At 45.1% G+C, this 17,438-nt stretch overlaps 2 long non-coding RNA genes across 2 annotated transcripts; both read right to left on the reverse strand.

Annotated features, from left to right (window-relative positions):
- Window positions 1-212: 212 nt before the first annotated feature.
- Window positions 213-9,675, reverse strand: LOC104002417 (uncharacterized). Its single transcript, XR_008539396.2, has 3 exons — window positions 9,550-9,675; window positions 9,101-9,198; window positions 213-1,194 (listed from the first exon to the last, which is right to left on the reverse strand). It is a non-coding gene; the product is annotated as an uncharacterized LOC104002417 (long non-coding RNA).
- Window positions 9,676-10,110: 435 nt separating this feature from the next.
- On the reverse strand, window positions 10,111-14,882 carry LOC134808475 (uncharacterized). The gene is made up of 3 exons (XR_010151494.1): window positions 14,560-14,882; window positions 13,827-13,924; window positions 10,111-10,216 (listed from the first exon to the last, which is right to left on the reverse strand). It is a non-coding gene; the product is annotated as an uncharacterized LOC134808475 (long non-coding RNA).
- Window positions 14,883-17,438: the final 2,556 nt, after the last annotated feature.

Here is a 17,438-nt window from a genome sequence, read left to right on the forward strand (position 1 = left end):
GAGTAGAGGAGAAAGCCTGGGAGTCTAAATATCCAGTTTGCATTCAGTCATTTTGTCTCCCTATTTTCAGTATGGTACCCATAACATTGACTGTGCCTGGTGTCCTCTATCTATGGACACTCTCTTTTACCTCTCCAGAAAATAAACCCCTTGTATCTTGGCCAGGATGTTAGGGCTTCCTAACCCATCAGCAAGGAATGAGGGAGAAAATGTAGGAGTCTAACTGCTTCTTTTTTATTGTGGTAAAACATATATGACATAACATTTGCTACTTTAATCGTAGTGTGAATTACATTCACAGTGTTGTGCAACCATCACTACTACTTACTTCCAGAATTTTTCATCACCCCAAACACAAACTCTGTACTCATTAGGCAATAATTCCCCATTCCTGTTTCTGAAACAGCTTTCCACCAATCCTCTTTATTCCCACCTCTATCTCCAGTTCTGAAAGTTTCTGATGCCAGTAATCGCTGAGCCTTTGAGGATTCTGCAGTGTAAATTTGGTTGGTTGGTGCGTTTTTTCACTGCCGCCTTCAGAGTCTTCTTTCTCAGGTCAGCTACATATGTTATCACTTGTCCATCTCCTTTCTAGCTTCCAAAATGATACCGTTGTCTCCACTCTCATTTTACCCAAACTTGTGGATTTGTAGCAAAAAAAGGAACGCTTTACTGGTGGTTTTAGTGGAGTTACAGGACAGTATGAATTTAGATGAGTGTACTCAGCTCTGCTCTCTGATCAACTTGCCAAACACTCTAACTTCCAACTGCTTTTTAGCTGATTTTCTTAAGTAGATGATCATATTATGTACAGAGAGAGTTTTCAGACTTCTTGCAACATGTTCTGTTAAGTTGATGCAGCTCTTCCCTTCAGTTACAAACACATAGAAACACTTGATATTGTTTTTAAAATATGGCTGCACTTGAAAGAAGGAAAGGGAAATGTCATAGTGCCAGAAATCAAGAGATAAGACAGAGACAAAAAGGTACAGGAAGGTCATGACCATCTGCAGAGGGTTTAGGGTCTATAAACCACGGTTCTAAAACCCACACAAGTACAGGAGATGCTTCCTTGGCCCTTGAGATGGGGAAGCTGAAACCGAGCTGTAATAGGTGGTTTTTGTGTCCAACATCATTTGCCCCTGGTCAGTCTCTGATTTCCCTAGAGATGAGTGTTTCACTTCTAGCATGCACCTGAGAAGAGGGACCAGAACACATGAGTCTAGTAGACCAAGGTAAGATGTTTGAAAGAATTTCACATGACAGAGTGATGTTATCTGATTCACATTTCCAAGAGATTCCTCTGGCTGCCGTGTGGAGAATAGATATTAGTGGAAGGAGGGAAATAAGTTGGGAGAGCATGCCAATAGTCAAGAGGAGCATTCTGGTTATCTATCACCGTGTAACAAACTACCCCAAATTCAGAAGCATGAAAACAATAACTTTCTGGCATATAGAGAAAACTGTAAAAATTTTTAAATAAAAAAACAAAATATTATTTTATTATGGTCATTATCTATGAGTCAAGAATTCAGAAAGAGTGCAGTCGGCATGGTTTATCTATGCTCATGATGTCTGAAGCCTCAGGTTGGAAGTCTCAAATGGCTGAGATGATTTAAGTGGGTGGGAACTGCACTAGCGGAGTTAAGCTGGAACTGTTAACTGGAATACCAACATGCCTGCCTCTTGGGCTTCCTCATAGCATGGCAGCTTAGTTACAATAGGGAGCATCCAAAGTGAGTGTTCCAAGAGAAGCAAAAAGAAGCTTTTTATGATCTATTCAGAGAAGTCACATAGCTTCGCTTCCACCATATGCAATTAGTTAAAGTAGTCTTGGGCCCACCCAGGTTCAAGGGGGAAGGAACATCAACTCCACCTCTTGATGCCAGAAGTGTTAAAGAATTTGGGGACCATGTTTTAAAACTGCTAAGGGAGAGATTATTATGGCTACAAACAGAGTGATTAGCAGTGAAGATGGAGAGTGAAGACAGATTCAAGAGGCATTTAGGAGTCAAGTCAAGAAACTTGCTGTTGAATTATATGCTGGAGAAAGGGGGTGATGGTGATGTAAAAAGAAGAATCATGAATGACTTCTAGGTTTTGGGGCCAAGCACTTGGGTAGATGGTAGTGCCATTTCTGGGCTGGGGAAGGAGTTACCCCAGGAGGTCCTACTTCATTCTAAATGAAGGGTTTAAAACTATGTTTTTGCGGTGGGAGGAGCCAAGATGGCCGAATAGGAACAGCTCCAGTCTACAGCTCCCAGCATGAGCGACGCAGAAGACGGGTGATTTCTGCATTTCCAACTGAGGTACCGGGTTCATCTCACTGGGAAGTGCCAGACAGTAGGTGCAGGACAGTGGGTGCAGCGCACCGTGCAGGAGCCGAAGCAGGGCGAGGCATCACCTCACCCGGGAAGCACAAGGGGTCAGGGAATTCCCTTTCCTAGTCAAAGAAAGTGGTGACAGACGGCACCTGGAAAATCGGGTCACTCTCCCCCAATACTGAGCTTTTCCAACGGGCTTAAAAAATGGCACACCAGGAGATTATATCCCACACATGGCTCAGAGGGTCCTACGCCCAGAGTCTCGCTCATTGCTAGCACAGCAGTCCAAGATCAAACTGCAAGGTGGCAGCGAGGCTAGGGGAGGGATGCCCGCCACTGCCGAGTTAGTTGTTTGATTAGGTAAAAAAAGCAGCCAGGAAGCTCGAACTGGGTGGAGCCCACCACAGCTCAAGGAGGCCTGCCTGCCTCTGTAGGCTCCACCTCTGGGGGCAGGGCACAGACAAACAAAAAGACAGCAGTAACCTTTGCAGACTTAAATGTCCCTCTCTGACAGCTTTGAAGAGAGTAGTGGTTCTCCCAGCCCACAGCTTGAGATCTGAGAATGGGCAGACTGCCTCCTCAAGTGGGTCCCTGACTCCCAAGTAGCCTAACTGAGAGGCACCACCCAGTAGGGGCAGACTGACACCTCACACGGCCAGGTACTCCTCTGAGACAAAACTTCCAGAGGAATGATCAGACAGCAGCATCTGCAGTTCACCAATATCCACTGTTCTGCAGCCACCACTGCTGATACCCAGGCAAACAGGGTCTGGAGTGGACCTCTAGCAAACTCCAACAGACCTGCAGCTGAGGGTCCTGTCTGTTAGAAGGAAAGCTAACAAACAGAAAGGACATCCACACCAAAAACCCATCTGTACGTCACCAACATCAAAGACCAAAGGTAGATAAAGCCACAAAGATGGGAAAAAAACAGAGCAGAAAAAGTGGAAACTCTAAAAGTCAGAGTGCCTCTCCTCCTCCAAAGGAACGCAGCTCCTCACCAGCAACGGAACAAAGCTGGACGGAGAATGACTTTGACGAGTTGAGAGAAGAAGGCTTCAGATAATCAAACTACTCCGAGCTACAGGAGGAAATGTGAACCAATGGCAAAGAAGTTAAAAGCTTTGGAAAAAAATTAGACGAATGGATAACTATAATAATCAAGGCAGAGAAGTCCTTAAAGGACCTGATGGAGCTGAAAACCAAGGCACGAGAGCTATGTGACAAACGCACAAGCCTCAGTAGCCAATGCGATCAACTGGAAGAAAGGGTATCAGTGATGGAAGACAAAATGAATGAAATGAAGCAAGAAGAGAAGTTTAGAGAAAAAAGAATAAAAAGAAATGAACAAAGCCTCCAAGAAATATGGGACTATGTGAAAAGACCAAATCTCTGTCTGATTGATGTACCTGAAGGTGACGGGGAGAATGGAACCAAGTTGGAAAACATTCTGCAGGATATTATCCAGGAGAACTTCTCCAATCTAGCAAGGAAGGCCAACATTCAAATTCAGGAAATATAGAGAATGCCACAAAGATACTCCTCGAGAAGAGCAACTCCAAGACACATAATTGTCAGATTCACCAAAGTTGAAATGAAGGAAAAAATGTTAAGGGCAGCCAGAGAGAAAGGTCGGGTTACCCACAAAGGGAAGCCCATCAGACTAACAGCTGATCTCTCTGCAGAAACTCTACAAGCCAGAAAAGAGTGGGGACCAATATTCAACATTCTTAAAGAAACGAATTTTCAACCCAGAATCTCATATCCAGCCAAACTAAGCTTCATAAGTGAAGGAGAAATAAAATACTTTACAGACAAGCAAATGCTGAGAGATTTTGTCACCACCAGGCCTGCCCTAAAAGAGCTCCTGAAGGAAGCACTAAACATGGAAAGGAACAACTGGTACCAGCCACTGCAAAAACATGCCAAAATGTAAAGACCATCAAGGCTAGGAAGAAACTGCATGAACTAATGAGCAAAATAACCAGCTAACATCATAATGACAGGATCAAATTCACACATAACAATATTAACTTTAAATGTAAATGGGCTAAATGCTCCAATTAAAAGACACAGACTGGCAAATTGCATAAAGAGTCAAGACCCATCAGTGTGCTGTATTCAGGAAACCCATCTCACATGCAGAGACACACATAGGCTCAAAATAAAGGGATGGAAGAAGATCTACCAAGCAAATGGAAAACAAAAAAAGGCAGGGGTTGCAATCCTAGTCTCTGATAAAATGGACTTTAAACCAACAAAGATCAAAGGAGACAAAGAAGGCCATCACATAATGGTAAAGGGATCAATTCAACAAGAAGAGCTAACTATCCTAAATATATATGCACCCAATACAGGAGCACCCAGATTCATAAAGCAAGTCCTTAGAGACCTACAAAGAGACTTAGACTCCCACACAATAATAATGGGAGACTTTAACACCCCACTGTCAACATTAGACAGATCAACAAGACAGAAAGTTAACAAGCACACCCAGGAATTGAACTCAGCTCTGCACCAAGCAGACCTAATAGACATCTACACAACTCTCCACCCCAAATCAACAGAATATACATTCTTTTCAGCACCACACCACACCTACTCCAAAATTGACCACATAGTTGGAAGTAAAGCACTCCACAGCAAATGTAAAAGAACAGAAATTATAACAAACTGCCTCTCAGACCACAGTGCAATCAAACTAGAACTCAGGATTAAGAAACTCACTCAAAACCGCTCAACTACATGGAAACTGAACAACCTGCTCCTGAATGACTACTGGGTACATAACGAAATGAAGGCAGAAATAAAGATGTTCTTTGAAACCAACGAGAACAAAGACACAACATACCAGAATCTCTGGGACACATTCAAAGCAGTGTGTAGAGGGAAATTTATAGCACTAAATGCCCACAAGAGAAAGCAGGAAAGATCTAAAATTGACACCCTAACATCACAATTAAAAGAGCTAGAAAAGCAAGAGCAAACACATTCAGAAGCTAGCAGAAGGCAAGAAATAACTAAGATCAGAGCAGAACTGAAGGAAATAGAGACACAAAAAACCCTTCAAAAAATTAATGAATCCAGGAGCTGGTTTTTTGAAAAGATCAACAAAATTGATAGACTGCTAGCAAGACTAATAAAGAAGAAAAGAGAGAAGAATCAAATAGACACAATAAAAAATGATAAAGGGGATATCACCACCAATCCCATAGAAATACAAACTACCACCAGAGAATACTATAAACACCTCTACGCAAATAAACTAGAAAATCTAGAAGAAATGGATAAATTCCTCAACACATACATCCTCCCAAGACTAAACCAGGAAGAAGTTGAATCTCTGAATAGACCAATAACAGGAGCTGAAATTGTGGCAATAATCAATAGCTTACCAACCAAAAAAAGTCCAGGACCAGATGGATTCACAGCCGAATTCTACCAGAGGTACAAAGAGGAACTGGTACCATTCCTTCTGAAACTATTCCAATCAATAGAAAAAGAGGGAATCCTCCCTAACTCATTTTATGAGGCCAGCATCATTCTGATACCAAAGCTAGGCAGAGACACAACCAAGAAAGAGAATTTTAGACCAATATCCTTGATGAACATTGATGCAAAAATCCTCAGTAAAATACTGGCAAACTGAATCCAGCAGCACATCAAAAAGCTTATCCACCATGATCAAGTGGGCTTCATCCCTGGGATGCAAGGCTGGTTCAACATACGCAAATCAATAAATGTAATCCAGCATATAAACAGAACCAAAGACAAAAACCACATGATTATCTCAATAGATGCAGAAAAGGCCTTTGACAAAATTCAACAACTCTTCATGCTAAAAACTCTCAATAAATTAGGTATTGATGGGACATATCTCAAAATAATAAGAGCTATCTATGACAAACCCACAGCCAATATCATACTGAATGGGCAAAAACTGGAAGCATTCCCTTTGAAAATGGGCACAAGACAGGGATGCCCTCTCTCACCACTCCTATTCAACATAGTGTTGGAAGTTCTGGCCAGGGCAATCAGGCAGGAGAAGGAAATAAAGGGTATTCAATTAGGAAAAGAGGAAGTCAAATTGTCCCTGTTTGCAGATGACATGATTGTATATCTAGAAAACCCCATCATCTCAGCCCAAAATCTCCTCAAGCTGATAAGCAACTTCAGCAAAGTCTCAGGATACAAAATCAATGTACAAAAATCACAAGCATTCTTATACACCAATAACAGACAAACAGAGAGCCAAATCATGAGTGAACTCCCATTCACAATTGCTTCAAAGAGAATCAAATACCTATGAATCCAACTTACAAGGGATGTGAAGGACCTCTTCAAGGAGAACTACAAACCACTGCTCAATGAAATAAAAGAGGATACAAACAAATGGAAGAACATTCCATGCGCATGGGTAGGAAGAACCAATATCGTGAAAATGGCCATACTGCCCAAGGTAATTTATAGATTCAGTGCCATCCCCATCAAGCTACCAATGACTTTCTTCACAGAATTGGAAAAAACTACTTTAAAGTTCATATGGAACTTGGCATCGCCAAGTCAATCCTAAGCCAAAAGAACAAAGCTGGAGGCATCACACTACCTGACTTCAAACTATACTACAAGGCTACAGTAACCAAAACAGCATGGTACTGACACCAAAACAGAGATATAGACAAATGGAACAGAATAGAGCCCTCAGAAATAATGCCACATATCTACAACCATCTGATCTTTGACAAACCTGACAAAAACAAGCAATGGGGAAAGGATTCCCTATTTAATAAATGGTGCTGGGAAAACTGGCTAGCCATATGTAGAAAGCTGAAACTGGATCCCTTCCTTACACCTTATACAAAAATTAATTCAAGATGGATTAAAGACTTAAATGTTAGACCTAAAACCATAAAAACCCTAGAAGAAAACCTAGGCAATACCATTCAGGACATAGGCATGGGCAAGGACTTCATGTCTAAAACACCAAAAGCAATGGCAACAAAAGCCAAAATTGACAAATGGGATCTAATTAAACTAAAGAGTTTCTGCACAGCAAAAGAAACTACCATCAGAGTGAACAGGCAACCTACAGAATGGAAGAAAATTTTTGCAACCTACTCATCTGACAAAGGGCTAATATCCAGAATCTACAATGAACTCAAACAAATTTACAAGAAAAAAACAAACAACCCCATCAAAATGTGGGCGAAGGATATGAACAGACACTTCTCAAAAGAAGACATTTATGCAGCAAAAAAACACATTAAAAAAATGCTCATCATCACTGGCCATCAGAGAAATGCAAATCAAAGCCACAATGAGATACCATCTCACACCAGTTAGAATGGCGATCATTAAAAAGTCAGGAAACAACAGGTGCTGGAGAGGATGTGGAGAAATAGGAACACTTTTACACTGTTGGTGGGACTGTAAACTAGTTCAACCATTGTGGAAGTCAGTGTGGCGATTCCCAGGGATCTAGAACTAGAAATACCATTTGACCCAGCCATCCCATTACTGGGTATATACCCGAAGGACTATAAATCATGCTGCTATAATGACACACACACACATATGTTTATTGCGGCACTATTCACAATAGCAAAGACTTGGAACTAACCTAAATGTCCAACAACGATAGACTGGATTAAGAAAATGTGGCACATATACACCATGGAATACTGTGCAGCCATAAAAAATGATGAATTCATGTCCTTTGTAGGGACATGGATGAAACTGGAAACCATCATTCTCAGCAAACTATCACAAGGACAAAAAACCAAACACCACATGTTCTCACTCATAGGTGGGAATTGAACAATGAGAACACATGGACACAGGAAGGGGAACATCACACACCGGGGACTGTTGTGGGGTGGGGGGATGGGGGAGGGATAGCATTAGGAGGTATACCTAATGCTAAATGACGAGTTAACGGGTGCAGCATACCAGCATGTCACATGTATACATATGTAACAAACCTGCACGTTGTGCACATGTACCCTAAAACTTAAAGTACAATAATAATAAAACTAAAAAAAAAAAATTATGTTTTTGACCATATAATATATACAGACTCTGTGATTGAAATGTATGATTTTTTATTTAATCTTTAAAACAGTCCTGTGAAGCTGGTATTTATTTTTATGCTTATTTTTATTTTTTGTTTGTTTATTTTTTATTTCATTTTTTAGATGTAAAAACCAAGATCCCAAAAGTAAGCTATTTGCCTAAGGTTACACAACAAGTAAGTGGCAGAGCAAGAATTCAACCTTCAAAGACTCTGTGTTTTCTATTTAACTATTCTGCTTCCCAAAGAGTCACTGAAACTCATGAAGATTAAGTAATTTAGCTAAGATTGCACAGGAAATAACAGAACTAGATTTTAAAATAAGTTCTGGCCCTAAAGCCACTGTTTTATCCAGTACAGGTGATGATTGACAGCAACAGGTGTATTGCCGGCAGGTGTATCCCTGGGGCCCCCGCAATTGGAAGAATATGAGCTCTCTGAGTGAGGATGCCAAGATACTCATGGCCTTTGAGGCTCTCTAGATGTCCCATGAACATGACGGTGCTCTTTGAATGGTAGATAGTTCTCAATTTAAAAAAGAAAAAAGAAAAGAAATGCCCTGCCATTAGATGACTTGACCTAGAAGTTACTCCCTAAAAATTATCCACAGGTCATCCCATCTACCTGGGGCATGGTGTTATGGATGTTCCTTGAACACGTAGAGCTGCCTGAGTGTTTGCCCAAAGAGAACAGTGGCATCACTCACCTTTGAAATACAAAAGAGAAGCCGTTTGCTTTACTTAAATCCTGAATCTTTGATCATCCACATCAGGTGTCTTTGATGTTGGCTGCAATCTGTAATTGCTACAAATTAACACAAAGGTAGGAAACAGGTTAAAGAGGCACGGAGAAAAGAAATAAAAGTCTTACATCTGAACACAGGCACCTTTTTTTCTACCCCCTTTCTCCTCCAAAATGAGGCTTGTTCACTGTCTCTTCCTTCTGCTAGAAGTTTCTTGAACCTATGACTTATCTGCCACATACATTTAATCATTTTAGGGTTCATTTAGACTCTTAAAAGGAGTCTCGAGTATAGTAGGCCTTCAATAAGTATTTGTTGAATAGATGAGTTAGAGACCTAATTATTAAGTTGATAACCATTGGTTAAATTTCAGGTGCCAAGTCAGCTACAGACTTCCCATCCTGACTGCTCACCATGTGGACCAGGGTAACTTCAGCCAGAGAGTAGCATAGGGTGTCCTGATGTCTGGCATGCTGCCTGGTGGGCAATCCTCCATCCATTACGCTGTTGGTTCTTCCATGTGGCCACCGGTCCCCAGTCTAGGGAGTGCCAGAGGCCAAGGCAACCAGGAGCAGCTGGGGCACCTCCCAGGCCAGCCTGTCCCCTTCCTGCCCACACCAACCAGGCAGCCTCTGCCTCCTGCCCACTGCTTGCACCAGCTTCTCTACCCAGAGAGATGACTGCATGGGCCCTTGGATTCCACAGGCAACTCAACTCAGGACATTTGATAACCTTAGCCACAGAAGTGAAAAGAGCAAGCAAAGAGAGAGGTGGCGAAGGAGAAAGAGAAAGAGGAAATGAAAAACAGACATTGGTTTATAAAGAAAAAGAGTTTCTGAGGAAGAAAAATCAAGGACAAAGTGAGAAACTCTTCCTTCTTACAATGGATTTTTCCCAAACATGTTAAATTCTTCTCCAGAAACTTAATTGAACTGTGACAAAGAGGTCTTCATGAACTTTGGAGGCAGACAGACCTGGTTTGGACTCCTGGTTCCAGCCTCTGCTTGCCCTGTGGCCTTCACAGCCTCTCTGAAGCCATTTCTTCCCGCCCGCAAAAGAGGAAAATAACCTGTAGAGCAGCTGTGAGAATTCAGTGAGAGATTGAGGGTGAAGAGTCACTCAATGAAATATTTTTTCCTCTCCTTGCTCTCCCACTAGCCCTTTCCCCTTCCTTTGGTTGGACTTGGTTGTTTCCATTGTGGATTTGTCTGTTTCCGCTACCTCTCGGAAGCACCTGACCCTGGATTGCAAGCTCAGGAAAGAAATCTACTGATGAGGCCCCCGGTGATTAGAAGTGATCACAGCCTGAGCGAGCAGTCAGCTGAAGACGTTCTGGGCATACATCTGCCTTCAGTGCTGCAGCTCATCCCAGGAGTCTCGTGAGAGATAAATCAGAGGGAGGGCAGAGGGGTGGGGGGCCAGGGTCGGGCAAGGAACAGAGGTATGTGCAGCCTCAGAATACACAGCTCGTAAAGGAGGAAGAGGGTGGGAATCCCTGCATCTTGTATGTGCTCACGACAAACGTCAAGGAGGAGGAAAGGGGAAGAATGAGATGGCACAGGCACACACATGTGTGTGAATGCAAGCCTCCAGGACACACTGGCCGAGGGTGTGGGCCCAAGGGATTTTCCCTGCAGTCCAAAGACTGGGCTCCATCCCACTTCCACTATCCTGAGGCTCTTTTCCCTCAGTGGACTTGGTCTCCTCATCTGTAAAGGAGGAAGTCAGAAAAAGGGGCTCTCGTGCCTCTTTGCGCTCTGAGAGTCTACCACATAGAGACCCCTTCTGTCCAGGACCCCAGATCATGGTGCCGAGGTGACCTTGATAATGTGCTGGGTCTGACTCAGGAAAGCTGGAAGGGTAGGGGGCCAGAGTGCCCATAACACAAAGCATCAGTGGGCGATGGGCAAGACCGACCCAGCGCTGACAGCAGCAGATGTGAGGCTGCTGAAAACTTGGGTGCTTACACGTCTGGTGCCAAATCTCCTGAACTCCTTGCTTCCTTGTGCCAGAACCCATATTTTACTGAGAAGCCAAAGCATTCAAGAAAGTCAACCTCAGGCCTTCTGTGCCCATGCCTCAGAGATGGGAAAAGGCCCTGGATGAGACTCCAGAGCCCAGCAGGGAAAGCCAGCATCCTAGCAAGAGCAGAACAATAAAGTTAATCATAGCCACCTCCAGTCATTTGTGGGGAGCACGGGAGAGAGGCTTGCATTTCATTCTCCCCACAGCCCCGTGAGGGAGGTGCTACTGAGAGGTGAAGCCAGCTGGACTTCTGGGTCAGGTGCGGACTTGGAGAACTTTTCTGTCTTACAATCCTCTTACAAGAGGATTGTAAAATGCACCAATCAGCACTCTGTAGCTAGGATTATAAAACGCACCAGTCAGTGCTCTGTGGCTAGCTAGAGGTTTGTAAAATGTGCCAATCAGCACTCTGTAAAAACACACCAATCAGCTCTCTGTGGCTAGCTAGAGGTTTGTAAAATGGGCCAATCAGCACACTGTAAAATGGACCAATCAGCACTCTGTAAAATGGACAGATCAGCAGGACATGGGCGGGGACAAATAAGGGAATAAAAGGTGCCCCCCCCACCCCCCCACCTCCACCCCCACTCCTGCCGCCAGCCAGCCACTGTGGAAGCTTCCTTCTTTTGTTCTCCACAATAAATCTTGCTGCTGCTCACTGTTTGGGTCCGCACCACCTCTAATAGCTGTAACACTCCCCACAAAAGTCTGCAGCTTCATTCCTGAAGTCAGCGAGATCACGAACCCGCTGGAAGGAACCAACTCCGGACACGCTATTACTATCCTTACTGTGCAGATGAAGAAACTGAGGCCCCTGCAGATGAAGAACTTCCGAGGCCCCAGACGAGGGCTGTGTGTGTGTTGTGGGGGCAGCAGTGATAGGCGTGGATTCCAGGAGAGGAAGTGAAGGACACTTTTGCTTCTCCTGGTGCGAAGTGGGCTTCTGCCTCTCACCAAGATGCTCCAAGTGGATGAATCCTCCCAAGTAAAAAGAATGTCTGGATGCAGGGTTGCCAAACCAGGGCAAGACCCACATCAGGGCCCAGCCATTTGTTTGTCCCAGTTTGTCATGGCCACAGAGCTCGCAAAGGGCTTGCTCAGATGGTCATGTCTTCGAGGTAGTCAGGGCAGATGGCCACTACTTAGAGGTAGTCAGATAGGATTTCTGGCTCTGGATGGGGAAACTGAGGCTCAGGGGGTGGGGTGGCTTGCCCACAGTCACCTGGCTGGCTGGCTGGCGTGAAGCAGGGATGAGGACCCCTGGGTCCCAGCGCCAAGAGCAGCACCGTGGCCTCTGTTCTGCACCATGCCTCTCTTACAGCAGGTGCTGCCACACCACCTTTAATCGTGCGTCCCCCAGAACTCCCTGACACCGCCACAGAATGTCCCCTGGGCAACCTAACGACTCCCAGTCTTGGCAGACAGACAAACCAAAATGCAGCAAAGGTCAGAAAAACTTTCTGCTCCCCTGTCTCTCTCTTCTCACAAGCTCAGCCTCCTTCCCTGACACCCTCTTTTTCACCGTCCCTAAATGTTGGGAAATGACATTGAGGTCAGAAAAGGGAAGTCACCTGCCACGTGACTTCACCCACTGAGATCTGTGGCTCAGGCAGGCATTCTGTGCCAGACCGCCCAGAGATCAAATGTCCACTCCTCAGGAGCTGGGTGACCTTGGCGTGCCATTTAAGCCTCAGCCTCAGTTATGTTGAATGTGAAGCAGTAGAGTAAGTGTCCTCCTCACAGTGCTGTGGTGAGACTTCCGTGAGGTGAGGATGCCTCTTTAAGTATCACCTTGATATGGATGATAATTATTGAAGCCAGCTCATCAGATAAATCTCACTTGGTTTACAAACAGGAACACCTTTGCTTTTTTTAAAATTCTCAACACTGATCTCCTCTCTGCCCGTGATATATATAGATACAGTTGTTTTCTTTGGTTACTTTTAGATATTAACAGTTTTTGTGTGTAGTAAAAATCTGGAAAAGTCAGGTAGAAAATGTTCAGTCTAGGTCAGGATCAGTGGCTCATGCCTGCAATCCCAGCACTTAGGGAGGCCGAGGCAGGTGGACCACCTGAGGTCAGGAGTTCAAGACCAGCCTGGCCAACATGGTGAAACTCCATCTCTACTAAAAATACCAAAAATTAGCCAAGCATGGTGGCGGGCTCCTGTAATCCCAGCTGCTCAGGAGGCTGAAGCAGGAGAATCTCTTGAACCTGGGAGGCGGAGGCTGCAGTGAGCGAAGATTGTGCCATTGCACTCCAGCCTGGGCAACAAGAGCAAAACTCCATCTTCAAATAAATAAATAAATAAATAAATAAAGTTCAGTCTCTTATTTGAGCTGAAGCTCCTCCCTTCCCTATTCCTGGAAACTGCACTGGAGAAGGAAGATGTGGTGGCTTTCCTCATTCTCCTTGTATCACCTTCTGCCCTGTTCACTCCTGCTGCACCTGGTTTGTCTAGGAATGGGACAGAGGATGGGAGAGAAGGAAAATAAGGGTCAAAGAAGTTATCAGCCGGGCGCAGTGGCTCACGCCTGTAATCCCAGCACTCTGGGAGGCCCAGGTGGGTGGATCACACAGTCACGAGATCGACACCATCCTGGTGATGGTGAAACCCCTTCTCTACTAAAAATACAAAAATTACCCGGGCATGGTGACACGTACCTGTAGTCCCAGCTACTCAGGAGGTTGAGGCAGGAGAATCGCTTGAACGCGGGAGGCAGAGGTTGCAGTGAGCCGAGATCACACCACTACACTCCAGCCTGGGCAACAGAGAAAGACCCCATCTCAAAAAAAAAAAAGTTCTCATGAGTGGTATGGTTGCAGTCTGCCACCGGTGCCCTCTGTAGGGGTTTTGGGCGCCCTGCCCTCTGGCTTTGGGGACCTCTCCACATGATGTCCTTGTGCAGGGAAGTACTTTCAGGCAACTGCCTCACCCCTCCTTCCAGAGCTCACATCCAGTGGCACAATGCATGCAACTTCGTTTTGTTGGGGTCCTTCTTGCATGGGCCCCTTTCCAAATGGCTTCAATCCCACCACCCTCTTAAGGCACAGAAAAATTCAACTGGAATCTGGAAGGGCCCCTCCCCCCGCCCTCCCTATTCTAACCAGACAGGCAGCTCTATTTACTTCCAGCCTTTAGATGCTTTTAGGCAAGGGTCGGTCCCTGCCCCTATGCCACGCAAATTCTGGAGGACACAGTGATCTCTCAGCACAGCTCTGTCACCTCATTCTATCCCGTGTCCTGGAGTCCACAGGTTCCTTTCCCTCAGCTGGAAGAGAGTGGTGAGCACCCCCTCCCCTCTCCTGATTAACATCCTGTTGCATTACTAATAGGCACATTGTCTAAGAAGCCATTTTATTAGCCCATCTTTCAACGGAGTCGGGCTGAGCTTACAATCTCACGAACTCAGGAAGAACATTAGGAAGCTGCAAGCCTCTCAGAAACGTGTCCTCATAACTGCTCTGACACGTCCAGGAGCGTCTCTCCAGCCAGGATCCATGGAATGAGTGCAGCAGGCTGGGAGAGACAGATGAAGCTGGTCTCCTCCTCCTGACAGGTTGTGCTCCGTGTCTACAAGCAGAGACGGTCCTGGGCTCTGGCATGTGAGGACAGAGAGCCCAATGTCAGCAGCAAGACATGCTGGAAACTCTGTGAGGCTTCATCTGCCACAGCACACCTGGTGGTCCTCACAGAGGGACCAGGCCTATGCTTTCCTCCTGTGAAGCAAAGGAGAGAATGGGGACTAAAATGGCAAAATGATGATGATGATGATGATGATGATGATGATGATTGCAGCCACAATTTGCTATACTCTTACCTTACATCAGCAGGGGTTACGTGTACTGCCTTATTTAATCTTTGCAGCAACACCCTGAAGTGGTGTGGCAGACAGAATAATGGCCCCCAAAGATGTTCACATCCTAATCTCCAGAACCTGTGAATATGTTATATTACATGGGATGGGGGAATGGTGGATGCAGGGAGGCGGTGGTTAAGGCTGCAGAGGGGATTAAGTTTGCTAATTAGCTGACTTTAAAATAGAAAAATTATCCTGGATTATCTGGATGGGTCCAATGTAATCATAAGGATCACTAAAAAGGAAAGAGAGAGAAGAATATCACCATGATGCAATGTGAGAAAAACCAGACCAGCCATTGCTGACCTTGAAGATGGAGGAGGCCATAAGGCAGGACACAAGGAAAGATGGAGAAGCCAAGGAAACGGCTTCTCTTCTGGAGTCTTCATAAAGGAAATCAGCCCTGCCAACACCTCGATTTTAGCCCAGTGAGACCCGTTGAGGACTTCTGACCTCTAGAACTGTAAGATAATTTGTTTTGTTTTGTTAGCCACTACATTTGTGATAATTTGTTGCAACAGCAATAGGAAACTGATACAAATGGGCACTGTTTTATCCAGTTTCAGATGAGAAAGCTGAGGCTCAGAGAGATTAAGTAACTTCCCTAAGGTCACACAGCTAGGAAGGGCAGTGCAAGAATGGGACCTAAGGCTGTCTGGCTCCAAATCCGGGGCTTTCAGCACTAGACTGTACTGCACTTTGATGAGGGCTGCAGTGTGCCCCCGCTGCACACCTGTCATCTCACTGAGTCCTCACAGCAAGCCCACAAAATCAATATCATGAACCGCTTTCCAGATGTCGAAGCTGGAGCCTCAGAGAAGTGAAGAGATTCAGTGACCTCTCACAGCCAGAACATGGGAAGAAGGGAAGCCCCTGTGATTTGGTTTGAATTTGTGTCGCCTCCCAAATCTCATGTTGAATTGTAATCCCAGTGTTGAGGGAGGGGCCTGGTGGGAGATGATTGGATCAAGGGGGCTGACTTCACACTTGCTGTCCTCGTGATAGTGAGTTCTCATGAGATCCAGTTGTTTAAAAGTGTGTGGTACCTTCCGCCTCTCACTTCCTCCTGCTCCAGCCATGTAAAATGTTCCTCCTTCCTCTTTGCCTTTTGAAACGATTGTAAGTTTCCTGAGGCCTCCCTAACCACACTTCCTGTACAACCTACAGAACCGTGAGCCAATTAAACCCCTTTTCTTTATAAATTACGCAGTCTTAGGTAGTTCCTTATAGCAATGCAAGAACAAACTAATCCACCCTGCCTGTTGGGTTTGGGGGTACCCGTATCAGCCCCCCTCTGGCATTCTCCTCAAGCCAAGCCACTTGTTTCATCTGGGCAACATATACTAAATGGCCTACTATGTGCTGGCACCATGAGGGGTCCGAGACCACAGGCCCCGGGTTCTCCACAATCTAGGCTTTCCTACATTGCAAAGGAAATGTCTGCTGCCTTTTTCCATTCTCAGCCTCTGCATCTTGGCTCTAGTATCTGAATCACGGTATCCCACAACAGGTCATGGAGCAGGGCCTCTTATCCTTCTAGTTCAGTTTACATTAGCCCAAAATTCTGGCCCAGAAGGTAAGCTTCTCAGCTGCTGCCATGAGCCTGGTGGTCTCCGGACAGTGGGATCTGATTTTGTTGCATCTGTGTGTTTTTAGGTTCCCTCCCCACACCCTCATATGCAACTCCTTAAGACTTTCCAAGGAAAAAGGATCTGTGCTATTAGCCTCCATGCCCTTCACTGATGGAAAATCTGTCCCTGCGCTCTACCCCAAGGATAAGAGATGCTGGCAGCAGAGGCAGCAGTGCCAGAGAATAATGTCCCTGTAGTGGCTGGACATGAGATCACTACGACAGATGTAAGGTGGTCCTGGGTGGTTTTGGCTTTCCCAGTTGATGCACCCTGTGCAGGCTGTTTGTATTTGTACTCCTGAAAAGTGATAAGGAGGGTCATTCGTTGGCGGGAAGCCCACCTGGCAGATGCCTAACGGGTGGACACTCCTCCTGTTCATCATGGATCTTCAGACCCTCAAAGCTCCAGTGTCTGTGATCAACTGGAAAGAGGCTATTACAAATGACCAGGCCCTCTTGGTCTTCATATCTGGAAAATCTGACCTGGGAAAAGGATTGTTGACTTCCACTCAAAGATGTGGAATCTCCGGACCAAGGAGAGGTCAGAGAGAGGAACCTTACTTGTTCATGAAAAGAAATCCATTGTCATTTATCTGTCTACTGCTTGACGTGCCCCAAAGACCTAGTTTTTCCAGATAAGATAATGTGGTGGCCAGGACTCAGCATTCCATGCCTCTCCTTTTACCTACTTAATCTTAACATTTTGGTTCTAGATTTGGGTCCTAATTCTGGCAAAGAAAAGTAGGGAAGGGGTGGAGGTGCTCATCTTTTTTTTTTTTTTTTTTT

The sequence above is a fragment of the Pan troglodytes genome, chromosome 16 (assembly GCF_028858775.2).
Source record: "Pan troglodytes isolate AG18354 chromosome 16, NHGRI_mPanTro3-v2.0_pri, whole genome shotgun sequence".
NCBI lineage: Eukaryota > Metazoa > Chordata > Mammalia > Primates > Hominidae > Pan > Pan troglodytes.